This window comes from Parasteatoda tepidariorum, chromosome 4 (genome assembly GCF_043381705.1).
Source record: "Parasteatoda tepidariorum isolate YZ-2023 chromosome 4, CAS_Ptep_4.0, whole genome shotgun sequence".
NCBI classification, from domain to species: Eukaryota; Metazoa; Arthropoda; class Arachnida; order Araneae; family Theridiidae; genus Parasteatoda; species Parasteatoda tepidariorum.
In genome coordinates, this window is record NC_092207.1 from 31,136,239 (window position 1) to 31,156,620 (window position 20,382).

The window sequence follows — 20,382 nt, forward strand, 5'->3', positions numbered from 1 at the left end:
TGTATTTTGAATTCTTGATGAAATTCAAGGTTTGAATAATATCTTGCTAAATATAATAATTTAATATAGCATAATTATATCTTATACAATTATTTAAGCATTTTTAACTAAATGAATAAAAAATGAAATACATATTACGTAAATTATATGTTTTAAGCTTTAATTAAGTATAATTATTTTACGTAATTGCTTTATTTGTTTCCTTTTCAATTTTGCAATATTGCAAATAAAATTCACGTTTTAAAAGCATTTCGAACAATTTTGACTATAGATATATTAAATATAGCTTTGAATAATACAATAATTAATAATTACAATATTTTATATAACTATCTTATCCCATCTTTTCGAAATCATTACTGTTCTTCGCAATATTGTAACTGACATTCAGACTATTGGAGCCTTTCGGGTCTTTGTAAATTAAAAAATGTAAGATAAATTTGCCTATTTGCTTATTATATAATATCCAATAACTTTATACAATGTCTTACCTCAAGATTAAACCTCAATTTTCTCCGTATGTATCTTATATGGAAGTCACTGCAATAATCAGTTCCAGATAAAATCTGTTTAAACCAGATTAATGCTCAATATTTACCGATTTATTTTATGCAAATTATTTAAATATTGTCTCCATGTAAGAAATGAATGATCAGAAACTTGTCTGAGTGGTTGTCCGGCTCAGAAAGAGACTGTGAACTCTTTCAACACGTGATTTTCACCTCACTTACGTTCCCAAGGAGGTAAGACTTGGCGAAAAGTTATTGGCGATACCTGTCCAGTTGCTTCGCCAAAATCGATCGCCAAAGAGGCCCTTTTCTGTCCTCATACTTGTTGCTGAGGTGAAAGTTAGAGAAGACTAACTTTTTCTCCACCTAGTAACTTTTAAGTGTTAGTTAGATAAAATGTGTGTATAGTAAACCCCAGGTATCTAATTTGTGTTTAAAGAAAGATATTAAAATGAATATATACGCTATTTTATTTACTTTAATAGTTAAATTTTATCAAGTGCAAATAAAATTCACTGAACTAAAAATAAAAACATTATATTTATAAGAAAATTCTTAAAGTGGTTAGGGATGTATTTGTGGTACGTTTACTTAAATATTTGGGGATAAAATGTTTGATTCGAAAAAGTTATTGTTTGTTGTAAGAATTATTACATTGAGAACATTATCTGAATGTTCATTTTGCCTTGTCTCTTTTTTTAAGTTATTCACAGCTATTAATTATAAAAACTTTTAAAATCGTGTAAATGATGAATATTTATAATGATTTATATTGTTTCACAAATGTAAAAAAGGGGAATATCTTTTAAAATAGTAGCTTTAAAAAAATCACGAATTTCGATTAATTTTAAAACATACACTAATTCACTATAAATAAACTTAAAATGTAAAATAAAAAGCTACTGAGTTTAAGTGAACATAGAAATTAAATATATAAAAAATTAATTTATGATTTTATAAATAAAATGTAAGAGTGGTTAAGCAAGTAATTTACTTTTTATTAAATTTTTTAAAATTATTTTTATAACTAATGCAATTAAAAACATATGAAACATAAAAATGAGTTAAAAACGTAGCAGGTAAAAGGGAGTTCTAATAGTAAATATTTGGCATTATTTACTTAAATAAAGCAGTTGCATTTCTATAATTGAACTAGCCACAGTTATGCCTACTGTGGCTAGTTCAATTATAGATTGTTTAATGGTGATGTTTTGGACGCGTACTAGCCACCATGATTTTGTATTACATACTTTTGTAAGTAATTTTCAATACTAATTGTAAAATTTATAAAATTTTAGTAGGTAAAAAAAATAAATTTTTAGTGTATAATTTTAGTAAGTGCTTTAAACATATCCTTCTATATTTAAAACTTTTGATTTAACGAAAAAAGCTTTTTTTTAAAAATTAATTTACTATTATTTTCCATGTACTTTTATTTTTTGATGTATTCGCCCTTGATATATTTTTATTAATTAATAATTTTTTTTATTTTTTCCCCACCCTTATTGTTCGAAGATTGTTTAAACTGTATTTCAAGCACTAGACATTGCTTCTTTTTCCATTTAGTTGCTTTATAAGTAGCTTTATTAATAAATGTTTTAGTGTTTTGATGCAGTTTAACTTCGCTTTTTCCGTTTTGCATATTATTTAATTTCTTCTTTTTTATTTGTATAACTGACATTCACTATTTTACTGAGATTTTGTCTCTAAATTAGACTTCAATTAAAACTATTTCAGTGAATGTCATGGTTTACGTTTTATTTACCCATTCAAAATCGTTTTGAATGCTACTTAAAGAGCATTTTATTTGACTTTTTTTGCCTACTCGTAGTTTCATTCTTTAGCTTTTACTTAATTCTTTTCTTAATTCCTTATCTTTCCAGATTAGATGTCATAATACACATTGTTCTTTGTTTCACTGCAGGTCATTTTTATTTCAATTAGATATACTTTTTTTAAAGTCAAATATTTTTCAACGGTATAAATATGGTTTATCTTTATTTATTTACTCTCTTTTTTTGCTTTCACGTATCATCCATTTTATTTAACTCTAGGTGTAGAAGCATCCTTTAGTTTTCTTATTTTACTTAGTAGTTAATTTTTAGCTAATTTAGAGAACGATATCGTTTACCATTATCTATTTCACCCAATCTTTAACTTCTTGTGCATTATTTAACCTACAATTAATTTAGCTGCTGTAATGTAGCGATAATTTCAAACTACTTCAGCGTAATGACGTATCGTTTACTTGTAACTTTCTTTCATATATATATATATATATATATATATATATATATATATATATATATATATATATATATATATATATATATATATATATATATATATATATATATATATATATATATATATATATATATATATATATATATATATATATATATATATATATATATATATATATATATATATATATATATATATATATATATATATATATATATATATATATATATATATATATATATATATATATATATATATATATATATATATATATATATATATATATATATATATATATATATATATATATATATATATATATATATATATATATATATATATATATATATATATATATATATATATATATATATATATATATATATATATATATATATATATATATATATATATATATATATATATATATATATATATATATATATATATATATATATATATATATATATATATATATATATATATATATATATATATATATATATATATATATATATATATATATATATATATATATATATATATATATATATATATATATATATATATATATATATATATATATATATATATATATATATATATATATATATATATATATATATATATATATATATATATATATATATATATATATATATATATATATATATATATATATATATATATATATATATATATATATATATATATATATATATATATATATATATATATATATATATATATATATATATATATATATATATATATATATATATATATATATATATATATATATATATATATATATATATATATATATATATATATATATATATATATATATATATATATATATATATATATATATATATATATATATATATATATATATATATATATATATATATATATATATATATATATATATATATATATATATATATATATATATATATATATATATATATATATATATATATATATATATATATATATATATATATATATATATATATATATATATATATATATATATATATATATATATATATATATATATATATATATATATATATATATATATATATATATATATATATATATATATATATATATATATATATATATATATATATATATATATATATATATATATATATATATATATATATATATATATATATATATATATATATATATATATATATATATATATATATATATATATATATATATATATATATATATATATATATATATANTTTTTTATAGATATAATTAATTGTTTTGTAATTTTATGTCAGAATTTCTCTTGTTTTAAGTACCTATATATATATATATATATATATATTCTGCGTTGAAGCATAACTTTTGTTTAAAGGCTTATTTTAACATTAATTTCCAATAATAATTTTTAATAATAATGTAATAAAAATTGATAGATTTATATAGATTGATAGATTGATTGATTGATTTATAGATCAGCTGGAAAATTCCAGAGCAAATTATAAATAATAGATTACGTTAAACTTATTTTGTTTTCACATTGAAAACCTCACTATCTTAAGAAATAGTGATAAAAACTATTTTTTAACTTTATGCTTTAAAACTTATCAAGACTAATGAATAAATAATCGAGCGAAATTTGATGAATCAGCCACAATGAATGTTATAAATTAAGATATTGATTCTGAAAAGTATTGTTAAAAGATATGTATGCACTAAAAAATCATAAAGGCCGCCGACATTAGCACCGCTTGTTTGGATATTCAACTGAATTTTACTGCCTGTTTTGTTTCGCAAGCACTGTAGGAGTTAGGAACGCGAAATTACGCATGCGTGTAGAACAATGTACAGTGCATGTATAGCACAGTTTTAATGTGACGAATTTGAGCATTTATCTATTTTTGTTTTTATTAAATTTTCCAATAAAAATATTGCAAAAATTTAAAAGTAGTTTGAAAGTTTAAATATGTTATGAATTTCATTTCTTATGCGCATTTTATGAAATACAATGCTTGGTATTAAGAGCAAACATGCATTCAAATCGAATGATTTGTTCAATAGAAGTATTTAAAGCATCTAACATAACATGCATGGTTCATATGGTGTAATATGCTTGCATCATTTTTTTCTACACACTATATTTATATCCATTTTTATTAGAAAAAATCCTGAAATCTTTATAGAATTATTGAAATCAATAAAACTAAATAGGATACATATTGTAAAGTATTTTAGGCCATTTCTTATGTAGACGGAAATTGATTAATATATTGGAACGTGATATTATACTAGCATTAAATGCATTTAGAGTTTAATATGTATTAGTTACTCTACTGAAATAAAACTTTATGAACTTGGGCATTGCAAAGTATGAAATATGAGAATGTTGGCAATGTATGAAGTCAGAGAAGTAACATTCAAAGTATGCAATATGAGAATCTATGCAATGTATGAAGTAAGAGAAGCAATCTCTAAGGCATGAAGTATGAGAATCTATGTAATGCATGAAGTAAGATAAGTAACCTTCAAAGTATGAAATATGAGAATCAGGATAATGCACACAATAACAAAAACTCTTTAAGCAAAGTGAAAAAAGTAAGGATCACAGAAAAACATTTTTTTTTCTAGCTTTCTTGTTAAAAAATAGAAATAACTGGATTGATGATCAAAGAAAAATAAATTTTTTATTCAATTAATCATTTTTTAGGAAGCATACATTTTACTTTGAACCAACTATTTTTGGTTATTGTTACGAATTTAGAAGAAAAAAACAATAGTATAGAGAATACTGAGCAACGACCATTTACCTTAAAAGGAATACTGTAGAAAATGCCAAGTTAAAGTACACGTTGTGATGGTTCTATTAAAAGAAAATGTCGAAGTAGCTTTCCCATTAACGAAAACAAAATAGCACTTGAATCGACTTGCTGCACAAATAAATTATTTTTAACTCACACTGATAAATCATAAACATACTAACTAAAAGATTCAATTCATTATATTTTATTCTTTGTCAATTCGTCATTTGGCGTTGGCATATGAGAAATGTCTTATCATTTTACACTTTTACGGTTGACTTTTGACATGTACAAAATACCGGATTTTCCATTTTGTAAGTAACATGATTAGTTTATCTATTTATAATTTAGAAATGCTATTACTCTAAATCTAACTTTTAGTAGAATTTAACGTAAATGATACAACTAAACAATTGTTAAATTAATAAAAAAGTACTATAATTTCTTAAGGCACAGGTTTTTTTTAAAAGTTGAATAGATTTATTGCTCTATTCACATTACGCAACACTAATTATTTTGATAACTTTGAAGTTAAAACTATTATTTGCTGCTATAACTAAACGCATATTTAAAATGAATAAATTAATGAATATATTTTCACAAACGAAAAAGGTAAACAACTCTCGACTTTTAATAAATATCACGTCTAAATTTAAAATTTACGCTATAAATTCACTTCATTCATGTTTAATTAATTATTTAACATGTAATTAATTTTTAAAGCAAATGTCAAGAGATTTCAACGTAAAAACGATTGCTTTATTTCCAACATATTCCTCCTTTCTTTCAAAAAATAATTGTTACTGCTTCGTGACACATGTCACAAGCAGTCTTTGCTTGGATTGACATTAGCTTAAGATTGCATGATAAGTGTAGAAATCCTCGGCACCAATGCTCTTGACTACCGCGCCGTTTGCTTGTTCACTTGGATAGACCTCATGTTCATGACGTATGCAATTTATTTGCCTACGTCACAAGGCAATCAGAAATGACTCTGTGAAAGGGCGATTATTCGTCCTTTAGGTTTGAAGCAGCCCAATAAAATGCAGTGGGTGCATAGTTATTTCACCCATTTGTGGCAGTAGAGGAACGTCATTTATTTGACTTTACTAGAATATGGTTGTTTTTCCGCCTATATCAAAAGCTATAAGCTTACATTTTTCTTCTACTGTCCTTTTTAAACATGTTAACTTTTTTATTTTGAAGAAAAAAAACATCAAAATCTTCGCTTGTATTATCCATTTAATAGTTTCAAAAAAGAGATGTTTCGTCCTCTAAAAAGAGGCAACTGTTATCTCTAGTTTCAAGTGGTACAAATCAGAGATGTGGTAACTGATCTGAGAGCCTGTAGAATGCAGCTTATAATTTTGGTAATCTTTTTTGCAAATCTACCGACTGTTATTTACAGTTATTTCTAATTTAATTTTCCTTTGGTGTAGCGAAATGTCGAATAGGAAAAACATCGTTTTTTAAATAATAAGTGCATTAATGATCATAAATATTTATAATTAAAAATGAATGAACCATACTATGTCTCCTGTTACCACGGAGCATAAGTTATCTTTATATATATATATATATATATATATGAAGTTAAAACAAAGGAAAATTTACAGACATGTGAAAAAAGGGGGGAAAGAAAGATAATAAAAAAATAACAAACAACTGGGAAGAAAAGGATAAAACTCTTTCCCCCCTTTTTTCATATGTCTGTAATTTTCCTTTGTTTTATCTTCATTTTGAACTTATCTTATGAGTTCTGTTTACTTGCAGCTTTTACGCAATAAATGAAACTTATTGTTTTTCTTAATTTTCTTCGTGTTTTTTTGTATTTATTTATTTTGCTATATNATATATATATATATATTCAGTCAGATCACAAACTTAGAATTGACAGGTATAGTTCCTTTTCTAAGTAAATATTTCATATTTCTCAATTTAAGTAGTTTTCTTTATCTTTCCCTTCCATTTATTGTATTCAAGCAAATAAACCCCTTAATAGGCCATTTATTTCTAGAAAGGGTACATTAAAATACTTTTTGATTTTAGATAAAAATAATCATTTAGATCAATTGATAAAATTAATTTTAATTTTAACATATTTTTGCGGTAAATATGTTTACTACCCAATAGGTGTTTAAAATAAGTAATAAACTTAATTACTTTCATTTCTTTTGATTTATAATTATTCCCAACTGAAAAAGGAAAAATATATTATAACTTATTATCATGCATTCTCTAAGAACAGGCATGTTGTAACCAATTTTACTCAGCATTACTTCATCATGGCTAAAGTTAATAACGAATGGCATATGAAAGTTATAGTGGTGGTAAATATACTGCATTAAAAAGGGTTAATTTATAATTGTTTTTTTTAAAGTTTATTGATTATAATATAAGTTGTTTTAAGAATTATACATTTTCTTAATATTTGTAAGCCCCTACTCAAATTTATAAACTAAATCCTACAAAATCACAAAATAACCCTTCCACAAATTTAATGCGTCATCTAGCTCAAAAAATTCTCTTTGGATGTTGTATTTTTTTTGTCGAATTTATCAGACTGACGTAAACAGGATGAAACGTTTTCTGACGCAGCACCCATTTCTGGACAACGGGACAAAAATATATCCCCTGACAAGACGCCGACTTAAAATGCGTTTTAGAAGCTGTTCTCCACAAACGGTTTTGACAGTTTAGAAGACAGGTATAGGCAAACACAGAAATTTTAGAGTGTTTTAGAAGATGCGTGGAGCGGGAGCTTGTCATTTTAACTCAAAGGGTTTTTACGAGAGATAGTTTTCCCTAAATATTTCCCTCCATGACTTTTTTCCCCCAACATTTTTTTTTTTATTTCTTAAGGGAGATCAGATTTTGAAGTTTCATTTTCTTAAACAAAAAAATGAGGCCTGTTTATGCAAGGGAACTGATTGTTAATGTTCTAGGAAATGTTGATTATTTTTGAGGCTTCTTCTTCCAGGGGGGATCGCTTACATTTACTACACTTAAGCATGTTATTAAATGTACACTGCGCAAAAAAAACAGGTAAATTTACAGAAAAAAACCGTCAACTGGCGTGTTAGTATAAAATTGTTTATTTCTCAGAAAAGTATTGCTATTTAAAATTGGGTGCCTGTTTTTTAAAGTAAATAAGCACTGTTATTTTAATGTAAAAACTACATAAAATAGCGAAAAAGGCTATATAAAATAATTTTATTAGCATTATGGTCAGTTATTTCTCAAGGGAGATCAGATTTTGAAGTTTCATTTTCTTAAACAAAAAATGAGGCCTGTTTATGCAAAGGAACTGATTGTTAAAGTTCAGGGAAATGTTGATTATTTTTGAGGTTTCTTGTTCCAGGGGAGATCGGTTACATTTACTGCACTTAAGCATATTATGAAATGTACACTGTGAAAAAAAGACCTGGTAAATTTACAGAAAAAAACTGTCAACTGGCGTGTTAGTATAAAATTGTTTATTTCGCAGAAAAGTTCTGTAATTTAAAATTGGGTACCTGTTTTTTAAAGTAAATAAGCACTGTTATTTTAACGTAAAAACTACATAAAATAGCGAAAAAAGCTATATAAAATAATTATATCAGCATCATGGTCAGTTTTTTTCTTAAGGGAGATCAGATTTTGAAGTTTCATTTTCTTAAACAAAAAATGAGGCCTGTTTATGCAAGGGAACTGATTATTAATGTTCAAGGAAATGTTGATTATTTTTAAGGTTTCCTGTTCCAGGGGGGATCGGTTACATTTACTACACTTAAGTATTTTATAAAATGTACGCTGTGAAAAAAAAAACCTGGAAAATTTACAGAAAGAAACTGTCAACTGCGTATTAAATTATTTATTAGTATAAAATTGTCCATTTCAGAGAGAAGTACTGTTATTTAAAATTGGGTGCCTGTTTTTTAAAGCTGATAAGCACTTTTATTTTAACAAATTCTGTTATTTTAACGAAGAAACTATATAAAATAGCAAAAAAGCTATATAAATAATTATATCAGCACTATGGTCAGTGCGAATCGAGAGCAGAATTCGCATAACCACTCAACGCTGGGGTCCGAACCTGAGTCACCTCATTGGGAGGCAAACTCCCTGTCCCTCGAGCCACGGCAGCTCTACAGTCTGTAAGGGTCTTTATCTTAAAAGACTTACTTATTGAAATCATATTTAAGTAAAAAAACGTTTAAAACTATACTGGCTTACCCTTATCAAATACTTACCCCTGGCTTACCCCGAAAAATTATATCGGATGAATGATATAATCAGTTAGATTATCAATTTGACGATAAAATCAAATCATGATATTATTCATACGATATTAAAAACCATAAAATAGTTGATGAAAAGAAAGCGAATAATAGTAGAAAATAATCGTAAGATTATTTGAAGAATAGAAAATAATCGTAAGATTATTTGAAAAAGATAGTTATATTATGGTTAGCAAAACTGTAGGGCAAAAACAAGAATTCGATTTGACAGTTTTAATCCGTTTATAATTGGGAGGAGAAACAAAAGTTTTGTGAAAATCAGCTTCAAAACCTTCAATTATACAGAGAAAGTCTGTAGTCTGTTTTTCGCAGAGCCTCGGTAACGATTAAACACAGAAAAATAAATTCTATATTTCTCTTCAAACATCTTTTTTCTGCAAAAAAAATTTTTTTTTCTCAGTATAAGTGCCGAAGTTGATTTTTGATTTTTTCATAGTCCTTAAAATAATCAAAATGAAGACTAATTTCTATATTTATCATAATACATATGCTGTGTAGGAAACAGATATTTTGCGTTTTGATATTAATAGAAAAAAATTAACGAAATTAGGCTTGAATTAAAATGTTTTGCTGCAAAGAAGAAAATTGCAGCAAATCTAAAAAAACATTTGTTTGAAATTAGGCATCACTTTATGAATAGTTAATGAGGAGTTCAATTCCAATTCATGTATTTTATTGTCATAGAAATGTGTTCGAATTTCAAAACCAATGACAAAATAAAAATAAAGAAACGTGTATCTTATAGTAAGAAATGAAAATAGATTGCCCTTAACCCAAGAATTTCAGAATTAAAAAATATTCCATAACGTTCACTGTGGATTCAAAGCAACACTCATGTTTGCTTGGGATTTACTTTTAACCACTTTAACTCGTTTTTTCACTAATTGAAGCCAGAATCATAAAATTTAGATGAATAATTTTAGATAATTTTTTTGTGTATTTATTTAAATTATGCATCTTTGAGAATCGCAAAAAATATAAGGATATAAAAATGCTTCGACATCATGTTAAAATTATGTTTTTTTTTTAATATTTAAAAAAAGGACTTAAAAAAACTAATCAAAAAAAGAAACGTAGTATAATAAAACATAATTAAATGAGATATATCCGCGTTCGAAATGGCTTTCAATAAAATCAAATGTATACAAAAGTCTTTCAATTTTATTCAGCGTCATTGAAACGTTTAATTTGCTGCAATATCTTCTTGTATAATTTGCCAATTGCTGCAATCTTTTTTTTTCTGCCTTATTGTGTTTAAACACATTTGGATCATTCTCTTCCCACAAGGTTACTGAGACTTTGCATTTACTCTATTTTTTCTTTAGTTATTGTTAGTTTCTAAAGCACTTTAAATGCAATATATTTCCAGAATGTTGCTGAAATTTTACATATTTGGTGCCCAAACTCTTTTCTCTTGCAGGCGAAAACTTTTTCTCTTATTTTAAGATTAATTGGTATAACATCAAATTGTCTCAAGATTGGTAACATGGCCTCAAATCAAATAACACATTTAAAGCCTCCAAATTTATTAAAATAGATATTGTTCGATGTGACATTAGGATTTATCACACTTTATATAACTTTTATGGTTGTAGCCCTACTCCCAAAAAATACATACGTTTATACATAAATTCTCTGCAGTAGGCATTTATGTAATTATCTTTGGGGGAAAGAGCAATGCATATATATTAATATATTATGCCTGTACATTATGCAATGCATATATATAGAGAGAGAATGCATAATTTTTGTGAAAACAATTAACATATATAGTTCTTACAGAGCAATTATAAATTGAAGCTGTACTTATTGATAGGAAAAACCTTTACAAAAACTTATAATTAGCATTAAAAATAATTAAAAAAAACCAATAATTAACATTAAATATAATTATAAAATATATACATTTTTAACTGTATGATATTGTATGATACTTACATTTTTTACAAAATGTATTGTTCCGTGGCAAAGAAATTCAAATCTTTTCATAAAATTAAAGTTGGTACTTTATTTGTACTTACCTAAAAAATAAAGAACAAAATTAATAAAAAAATATAAAATTTTCAGTTTTACATTTTTATTCAAAATCAGTTTGAAAATTTCTTCTTATAACAATAAGGAAATTTTTTGTAATATTCAAGACAGATTGATAAAAAATCAAAATAGGGACAAAGCTTTTCTAAAAATACATTGAAAATTATTACTATATGTCAATATGTAAAATTGCATAGAAATGAACTTAAAGCTAAAGTTTTTAAGACTGTTTTATAAAAATGGCAAAAGTATAATGTAAGAGCAATATTGAGACATTATAGTTGAAAAAATTGATCGTTACGAATAACGGTTTAAGAATATTCAATACCTTACATTAAAGTTTACCATTGCATAAGTTAGAAAAATATAATAATATTTCAGCGCTACTAAAAATCATACTTCCTTCGTTTCAGCAGTTTTCTGCTTCGTGCATTGCATCATCTGCAAAACTGTATCTTAACTCGAAAAAAAAATTTTAACTGTCAGAGAAATATTTCATTTCCAAAAATATTCCTCAGGCACATTTATTATATATTTTCAAGGACAATTATACCTGAAAAGATAGTTAGAATTTATATTTATTTTGCCATCTGTCACAATTCTTTAAAAAAAATCATTTTTATAATTTTCTGTAATTGCATTAATTATTACTAATAATTAAAAATTGCTTTTACTGTGAAACTACGCAGAGTCTTAATTTATTCATAAAATCAAAATCAATAATTCCTCCGAACTTTTTTTTTGCATAATAATTTGTTGGTAAAAGTAATTAATTCAAAGTAATAAAAATATCAAAATGGTTGTTAAATCATTTAGGTACAAATTTTAGAATTTATTTGAATTATTAATTAAGAATTATATTTAAATTTGCTTTCAGAAAAACGTTAAATTTATCTCCTTAATTGGAAAATTTTAATAAGACTCTTAAAAACTCTAAGTATCATAAAGTTTTTGAAAATTTAAGTTAAAATTAATTAATAAAAAGATTTGGAGATAATGACAAGCTAAAAAGGAAATAATTGTTAATGAATGGAAAGTCATCAAAAGAAGATGATAAATTTTTTAGGCTACTTCCAAATTATATCCAAGTGCCATTATCAGTGCTGAAGCAGATATTGAAAAATACTTTTAATTCTGAGTCTTGGCAATTACATGGCACTTGTTAATAGTGCCAAAAAACTGCCTACCTTTCGCTATTATTTATTTTGCTTGTAGTTTATCATAAATTCATAATTGAAATATAAAGTATTTTGAAATTGTACTGAAAAGTACTGAATAAAGTAGCACTGATAGTACTATTTTAAATAGTAATGAGAAGAAAGGTACGGTCAAAACTAATAGAATGTAGTGATGATTTTGGACAAAATAACAATAAAATACGATTTAATTTATGCGATAAAATGTGATAAAATTTGGTACTTTTATCATGATACCTTAGAATACTGTACCATTTATTAGGTTGAATTAATTTTCAGTTTTGTAATTATTACTGAATGTGTGGTAATAAGAACTATAATTTAGAAAAGTAAAATTTCCGCTAAACCGTTACCATATGAATGGAAAAATAACAAAAAGAACGGCTTAATCACTGTATAATATAGTTTTATTAACAAGAATTATGTCTTTTTTCTTCCAGAAATGTCATTACCGTACAGTACGATAATCAATAGAATATGTTTTAATGTGGAGCACACATTCATTTTACTGAAAAAATTTGTAAATCAAACTTTAATTCGCTTTGGAAAAAAAAACTTGATAAAATGAAGTCTCTGTATAACAATTTCAATTTATTTTAAATCAAAATTCGCAATATTAAGAAAAACGATTATTATGAAATGAATAATGCCAATGATACCAAAAGCAGGCACATTCAAAAATAAATCTGTGGCACAGAAAACCTAATCTTAATAGTTTATTTCTTTTTTGAGAAAAAAGGATAAACATTTTTATTCCAAAGATAAATATTTTTTTAAAATTAAGCATATAATAATATTAGTACATAAGATTCGTATATAACAAAAACCAAGGTAAATTTTGGAAAAATTTGTTATGGGGAGACAAGTACTTTACTATAGGAAGCGTATTTTGAACTTTATTTATCATTCCAATCTAAAATTTCGTTATACAGAGGAATTCGTTGCATGGAGAATCTACTACATTTAGTAAATATGTATTTAACTGGAAAAAAAACGACATTTAAAAACGAATTTGTAATGTAAATTTTATATCGTGTTTTTTATAATTATAATGAGCATATTGTATATTCTAATTTAGTATCAGAAGAATTTCAAATGCAGAATATTTTCATTGATGAATTTTTCTTTTCTTTTTATCCAAACTTAGTTTAGCAAATAAAAAATAAAAATAAAAATTTTAATTTATTTTCAAAACATTGATATGATTGTAACATATAAGTCAAATTGAGAGATCTTCTGATTAAAATTTATTTTATTTTTTTATAATTCAACATAAAATTGAGATAAACCAATTAAAAAATTAAATCATTATGAAATAATTTTATAATGATTTTTCTTATATAGTTTATTATTTTTTTTATTAATCAAGTCTGCTTTTTTTCGGACATATACGGAAATCATAGAGTAAGAATATAATATTTCTTGAAAACTCCCGTAATTCAACAATTTTTATGCATACAGATAACTCACATGAATCTATTAAATACTACATAAACTCAGAAAGTAATATTTTATTAAGAATATTATTACTTCGCACTTTGACATCATCTTAGCTAGTTCTTCGCCAACAACTTCGCCAACAAATGCATGGAGTTCAAGACTGATTGTAATTCATGACCCTCATCTATTTGAATATTTGGTCGCAAGTTAATGTAAATTTTGAACCAGAATCCGAATTCATTTCCTTTAATCGATACGAAGGTCATTAAGAGCGAGGGGGGCTGAGTTTAGAGGATTATAGGTAAATTGTTTAGTGGCAATCAGCCAGAAGGGAGTTGCAAGTTCTTAGGATTATCGGTCTGCGAAAAATTTTACTTTATCGAGAACATTTCTTTGCTAACTACTTTGAGGAGAGGGATATATCTTTAACTTTTTCTACGGATATTTTTAGATATTTAACTTTAGTGGCTGACTTTTAGGATTTATTACCTACATATTAGCATATTTATAAAGTGCCTGAAAGGAGTTGGAGAAATAAATGTCATATTTGGTAACAGAGCTGTGGCTTAAAAACCATTTGTGTAATTTTTGAAAAATTTATGATGCAGTTAAAATAAATTATTTAAATATAGTTTAATCAATTTGCTAAATCATATCTATTATTTTAAATAAAAAATATCAACTTTTTAAGGCATGGTATTTAATTTGCTATACTTTAAAAGTTACTAAAATATTTTCTAGAAAATAAAATTAGCAAAATGGTACCTAAAGACTTTTAAAATTACTTTACCACCTAACAATGTACCACATCAGCTTTTCTGTTATTAACCACATTTTTATCACCTTCTCTTCATAATTTAATTTCTTACGGTCGAAGTCATCTTGGAGATATTTTAATCTTTTGTAATTAATTGACAAAAGTTTCTCAAATTATTAACACCATAGAAATCAATTTTATTTACATTTCTAAGATATAGTACAACACACTGAGCTTTGTACTAATTGGTACTAGTATATCTAAAATGCTAACTCTTATAACTATTATTTATCATACTGTTTACAGTGAAATTTTCCTTCCAGTTTTATTATTTTACGGATTTTAAACATTTCATTTCATTTCACAAATGTTTCCTAATTTAAAAAACCAACAATATTACCACAATAAGATAATTAGTTAACAATTGAATTAAGCTATAAATTAATTAAATTACAATTAAATTAACAATTTGGCTTCCCTATTTCATGAACTCATTCACAGAACTCGTAATTCCACAAGTGATGCTTCAGTCTTTGCTAGCACATTAACTAGTACAATGCCGCTGTTTTTGATTAAAATTTATAAGCACACAAAACAAATTTCTTTAAAAAATAAATTCTATTCTTAATTCTAATTTTAATATTAGGATTCTTCTGAGAGTTTACACTACTTTTTAACCAGGTTATTTATTCTTTCTTTTTATTCTTGAAAAGTTTAAAGTTTTATGAAATCCATAGAGAGTGATTTTGTCTTATATTTTAGGAAGCATTTAATTTGAGATAAATTTCTAAAACGAATGTAGTTATTAAATTCAACAATAAAGTAATGAAAACATTAGGAAACGAAAATTTCAAATCTCGCTATAGTCTAGATTTTTGCACTAATGCTAATGAAAAGCACTTTTAATCACTTTACACTAATTATTTGACAATGAATTTGCCGAGTTGTAAATTGTTTCTGTTAATTATCACGCCAAGTTATTGGAGAAAACTAAATTATTTTTTTCTGATTTTCTATATATTCGAGTATAATTTTATGACAATTTATTTTCATTTTTAACGTTAGGTTCCACAAGAATTCTAGAAATATATTAAGCTAGAAATATAATATATTGAAGTTGCGGATTAGGGAACAACCTCCATATAATAAAAGCACCTTAACTTTGATGGTCACGATCTCTCTTTGATCTATCACTAGTTATTAACTTGTTTGTACCGAAAATTTGAAAGTAATTGCATACTGAAGAAACTTAAAATTATTTTTCACGATATTTTATAATATATATATAATATTATTTTTCAACTTTCGGATTTTATTTATTTTCTCTGTTATGAAAATGAAATATTGAAAATTTGAATTAAGTTTTAGAAATGTTTAGTGGTTTTCTTTAAATTTGGAGTCACTCATGTTACAATTTTTAATAAGGTGGTTCGAGTAATGTTCAATAAAACTATAAGTACCTGCAATAATTAAACTTCAATTTGGGATTTGATATGATTTCCATAGGATCACTCAGGATGCGTTGACTTTTAATTTAAATTCAATATTTAATGTAACAGAAAAATAATCAACATTGCTAAGATTCAACTCCGTGAAGCGTGTTTAATGAGATATTGCATTAAATCTTTCAAATGCCACACACAATGTTGACAGTATTAAAATCAGATAAATTAAGTCAGAAAACAAATCAGGGCATCATATTAGCTAATACTACAATTAAGAATAAAATTTACCGTAATATTTCCCTTATATATCTACTACCGTGTACACACTTTTGAAATATATATTTATGATAGCATACTTTAAACGAGCTGTTTCAAAAGATACCTTTAATGCTGTGTTCATTTCAAAACTTAAAAAGCAGAATCACCATATTATATCAAATATCAACGCTTATAGGATCTTAATTTTTTTGAAGTTATACTTCTTATGCGACTTCCAACAAAGTTGCGTTAAACGTTTAACGTCACATTTTTATTGGCCGGGAAATCACGTGGTAGGATCCTGTTCTCCCTCATTCATTTCCATATCGTTTTGGTTCTCACTAGCATAAAAATAATAAAAGTCATAAAAGTATTGTTTTTCTATAAATATTTTTTTAGTTTGTTTTGATACACATATAATTTAATAGGGTAGTATTTTTTATTTTCAAATTTAGTGGATAACAATTGTAAAAAATGAGTGAAAACAATCCCACGGACAATGCGACGGATTTAAGGTTATGTCAAGGTACGTCTCTTGTGAATATCAATTGATTGTTAGGTTTTCTCTTCTGAAATTACATTATGACGCATTCACATACATTATTAATACAAATACATTTTCCAGGGCGAGACGATGAGGCAACCACAATCACTTCCACTGGTTCAAGAGGTCCACGAGTGAAAAATGCACAATATTACCGTTATTACAGAGCACCGAAGCGAGCGGAGCAGGAAAAAGAGTCGTTGAATAGAACTAGCGATCCTTCTACGACTACTGATTCTTCTACTATTAACGTCACGGGTTACGAACTTTAACTTCTTCCGCTCGGAGGGACTCCATGCGCTATTTTTTTTTAAATGATTTCATTTTTCTAACTTAAATGTGAGAATATAGAAGAATAACTAGCTTTTATAATTTATAAACCCGAATAATATCAAAAAATACAATTATCTTATACAAGAACATTAAAATTAAGCTGCATTAACTAGACTTTTGAAAATAACGATAATCTAGCCAACTTGGCGTTAAATGTCTCATGATGCGTATCTTTAAAAAAAGGAATTCTTGCCATACTTGGACATTTTATCGCATAAACAGATGCTATTTCAATTTTCGCTCATGTAATAATATCACATGTTAATCACGCTGTGACTCACTCTCAACAAGAGATGACGAACGAAGATTTTACAAAAAAATATTAAGATGAGCACGCCCGACTACATTTTCGGAAATTAATCTCAAAACTTGGAACATCGAAAGAATTAACCACATGGATTGTTTCTTCCGCTAAAGCTCTTTCTTCTTTTGGCTGTAAAAATTTTCAGCGAGCGATCATGCATAATACATGAAGAATTAAAAGTCGACTTTCGCATTTTACTTTAATCCAAAGTCCACCAGGCTTTTCTTAATTCTTTCACTCGTTCTAAAAATCAACTTTAGAGCCATTGACAGTAATAAACCTGTAAATTATTTTCACTCTTACTTTCGCGCGGTCTTTTTGTTACTCACTTTACTTGAGGGTTAAAAATTAATTTAGCATAAGTGCGGTCTCATTTTGTATTCTTGGCTGCAGTTGAACTTTCTTGGCGATCTCTTTTAGACGCACAGCAGTATGAATGTAAAATTTAAATACCCAAATGTATTTGTTAGAGTGTTACATTTAAAGTTAAGTCAGCATATGTTATGTTTTAATTTGTTATGATACGTGACGTATGCTATTAACTTGAAAAATAACCAGATACTTTCTTAAAACTTTATATCTAAAACCAAATAAAACACGCCTTAATGGAGCTTTTTGCTCATTAATTAAAATGAAAGTTAAATTCGTTAGAATAGTAACTTTAATGGTATTACCGCTTACCTGTTAATCGAATGCAAATTACTGTATATTGGGTCATTTAATTATCTATTGGTCGCATATTTTGACATTTTAAATCAGTATTCATTTTACATTGCAATGAAAAAAATTTTTAGAACACATTCCATGTTAATTTAATTGATGAAGGTTTTATTTAAAATATATTTAACATTCAAACCGTATTTAAAATTTATTTGTTACAATAATTTTATTTAATGCAATGAATTGAATTACTTTTATAATTTAAAACAGAATACACAATCCTCTGATCAAAATTAGTTTCTGAAACTTTCAGCTTTTTTTACTCAAAAACTTTCATTAAATTATAATACTAATAAATAGTTATTAATATTATTGAAGTTACATATAAAAAATCCAGTCTAATATATGTAATGCACGAAGAAAAAAAAATTCAGGCAAAATAACCGCACTGGTAGACAAACCATAATTCTCTGGTAATAAAACCAAATTTGTGGTGTAATGCCATGATAAATTTGTCAAATTTTACTGTATTTACCAAATTTTAACACATTATCCAAATCTCTTTGGTAATGATTTTAATAAGATTAACAATAACAAAAATTAACGAGCTTTTTAATATTCCCATAGAGTCAAAAACACGGTAAAGTTTACCACATTATGAAAGTTTTAGCCATACTAATAGTTTTTAACATATATCTATCTTCCTATTACAAATTTATTTAACTATTTTTCAATTTTTAGAAGAAAAACTTCTTTAATGCAGTTGAAAATTCATGCAAATCTTTTATTTACTGAAAGTGAGAAATATACCGCTTAAAAGGAACTGTGCAACTAAAATAAAGTAGTACGTATAATCTAATAACAATAAATAATAACAGAATATAAAATCTTTTAAAGGTATTTTTATACATTAATTCGGGGCTTTCTGTACAACTGAAAATGAACGATAAATTTAATGAAATATAAAAAATCTGATTTTATGGGAGGCACACAAAAATTCTATAAAGACTTACATCACTGCACCTACAACAACTGCAGGAATCTTTTGTAAGAAAAGATGTAGCTGTCTTTACATTTCAAAACTGAATAATGCTGCGTGAGATGAATAATGTTGTGTGAGATAAAATAGCAAAATAAAATTCATCCTAAGTAGACTCTAGAGACTAAAATATGCAAATGAGTTGCTGTAGTAAAAGTATAATATTCTTTCTTAAACGCCACCTAACAAATGTTTTTGAATTTTTGAGGAAAATGAAAATTCTATAGTAGGAAAACGCTTCTAAATCGAAAAAGAGTTCATTAACAAACTTCCCTAAGTTTTAACTCTACAATTGGTGGAAATATTTTATTTTATTATTACTTTTTATTTACTTAACACATTTATACCACGCGTATTCGGTTTCTTAAATCTAAAGTATTTTTAAATAATTATAAAAGAAAAAGCCTCTAGTATACATTTTATATTAGTTTTTTATTCATGAAATGTTCATTTAATTTCCATGTATAATATAATTCTTATTTTGAAAAAAGAATATTGATGTATATTGAAAAAGGGACACATTTTA

At 25.2% G+C, this 20,382-nt stretch overlaps 2 protein-coding genes across 10 annotated transcripts in view; both read right to left on the minus strand.

Moving 5' to 3' along the window:
* LOC107456607 (bruno 3) overlaps window positions 1-729 on the minus strand; it is a 705,687-nt gene extending 704,958 nt beyond the window's left edge. For 5 of the 8 annotated variants that reach the window (XM_071179608.1, XM_071179595.1, XM_071179599.1 and 2 more), the window contains exon 1: window positions 492-729. The gene's annotated coding sequence lies outside the window, so the exon portion shown is untranslated. The remainder of the gene's footprint in view (window positions 1-491) is intronic. The other 3 variants (XM_071179603.1, XM_071179606.1, XM_071179591.1) reach the window with 3 other exon arrangements.
* The window catches only part of LOC107456609 (CUGBP Elav-like family member 4), a 672,772-nt gene that overhangs the window by 252,291 nt on the left and 400,099 nt on the right, over window positions 1-20,382 (minus strand). The gene's annotated exons all lie outside the window — the stretch shown is intronic.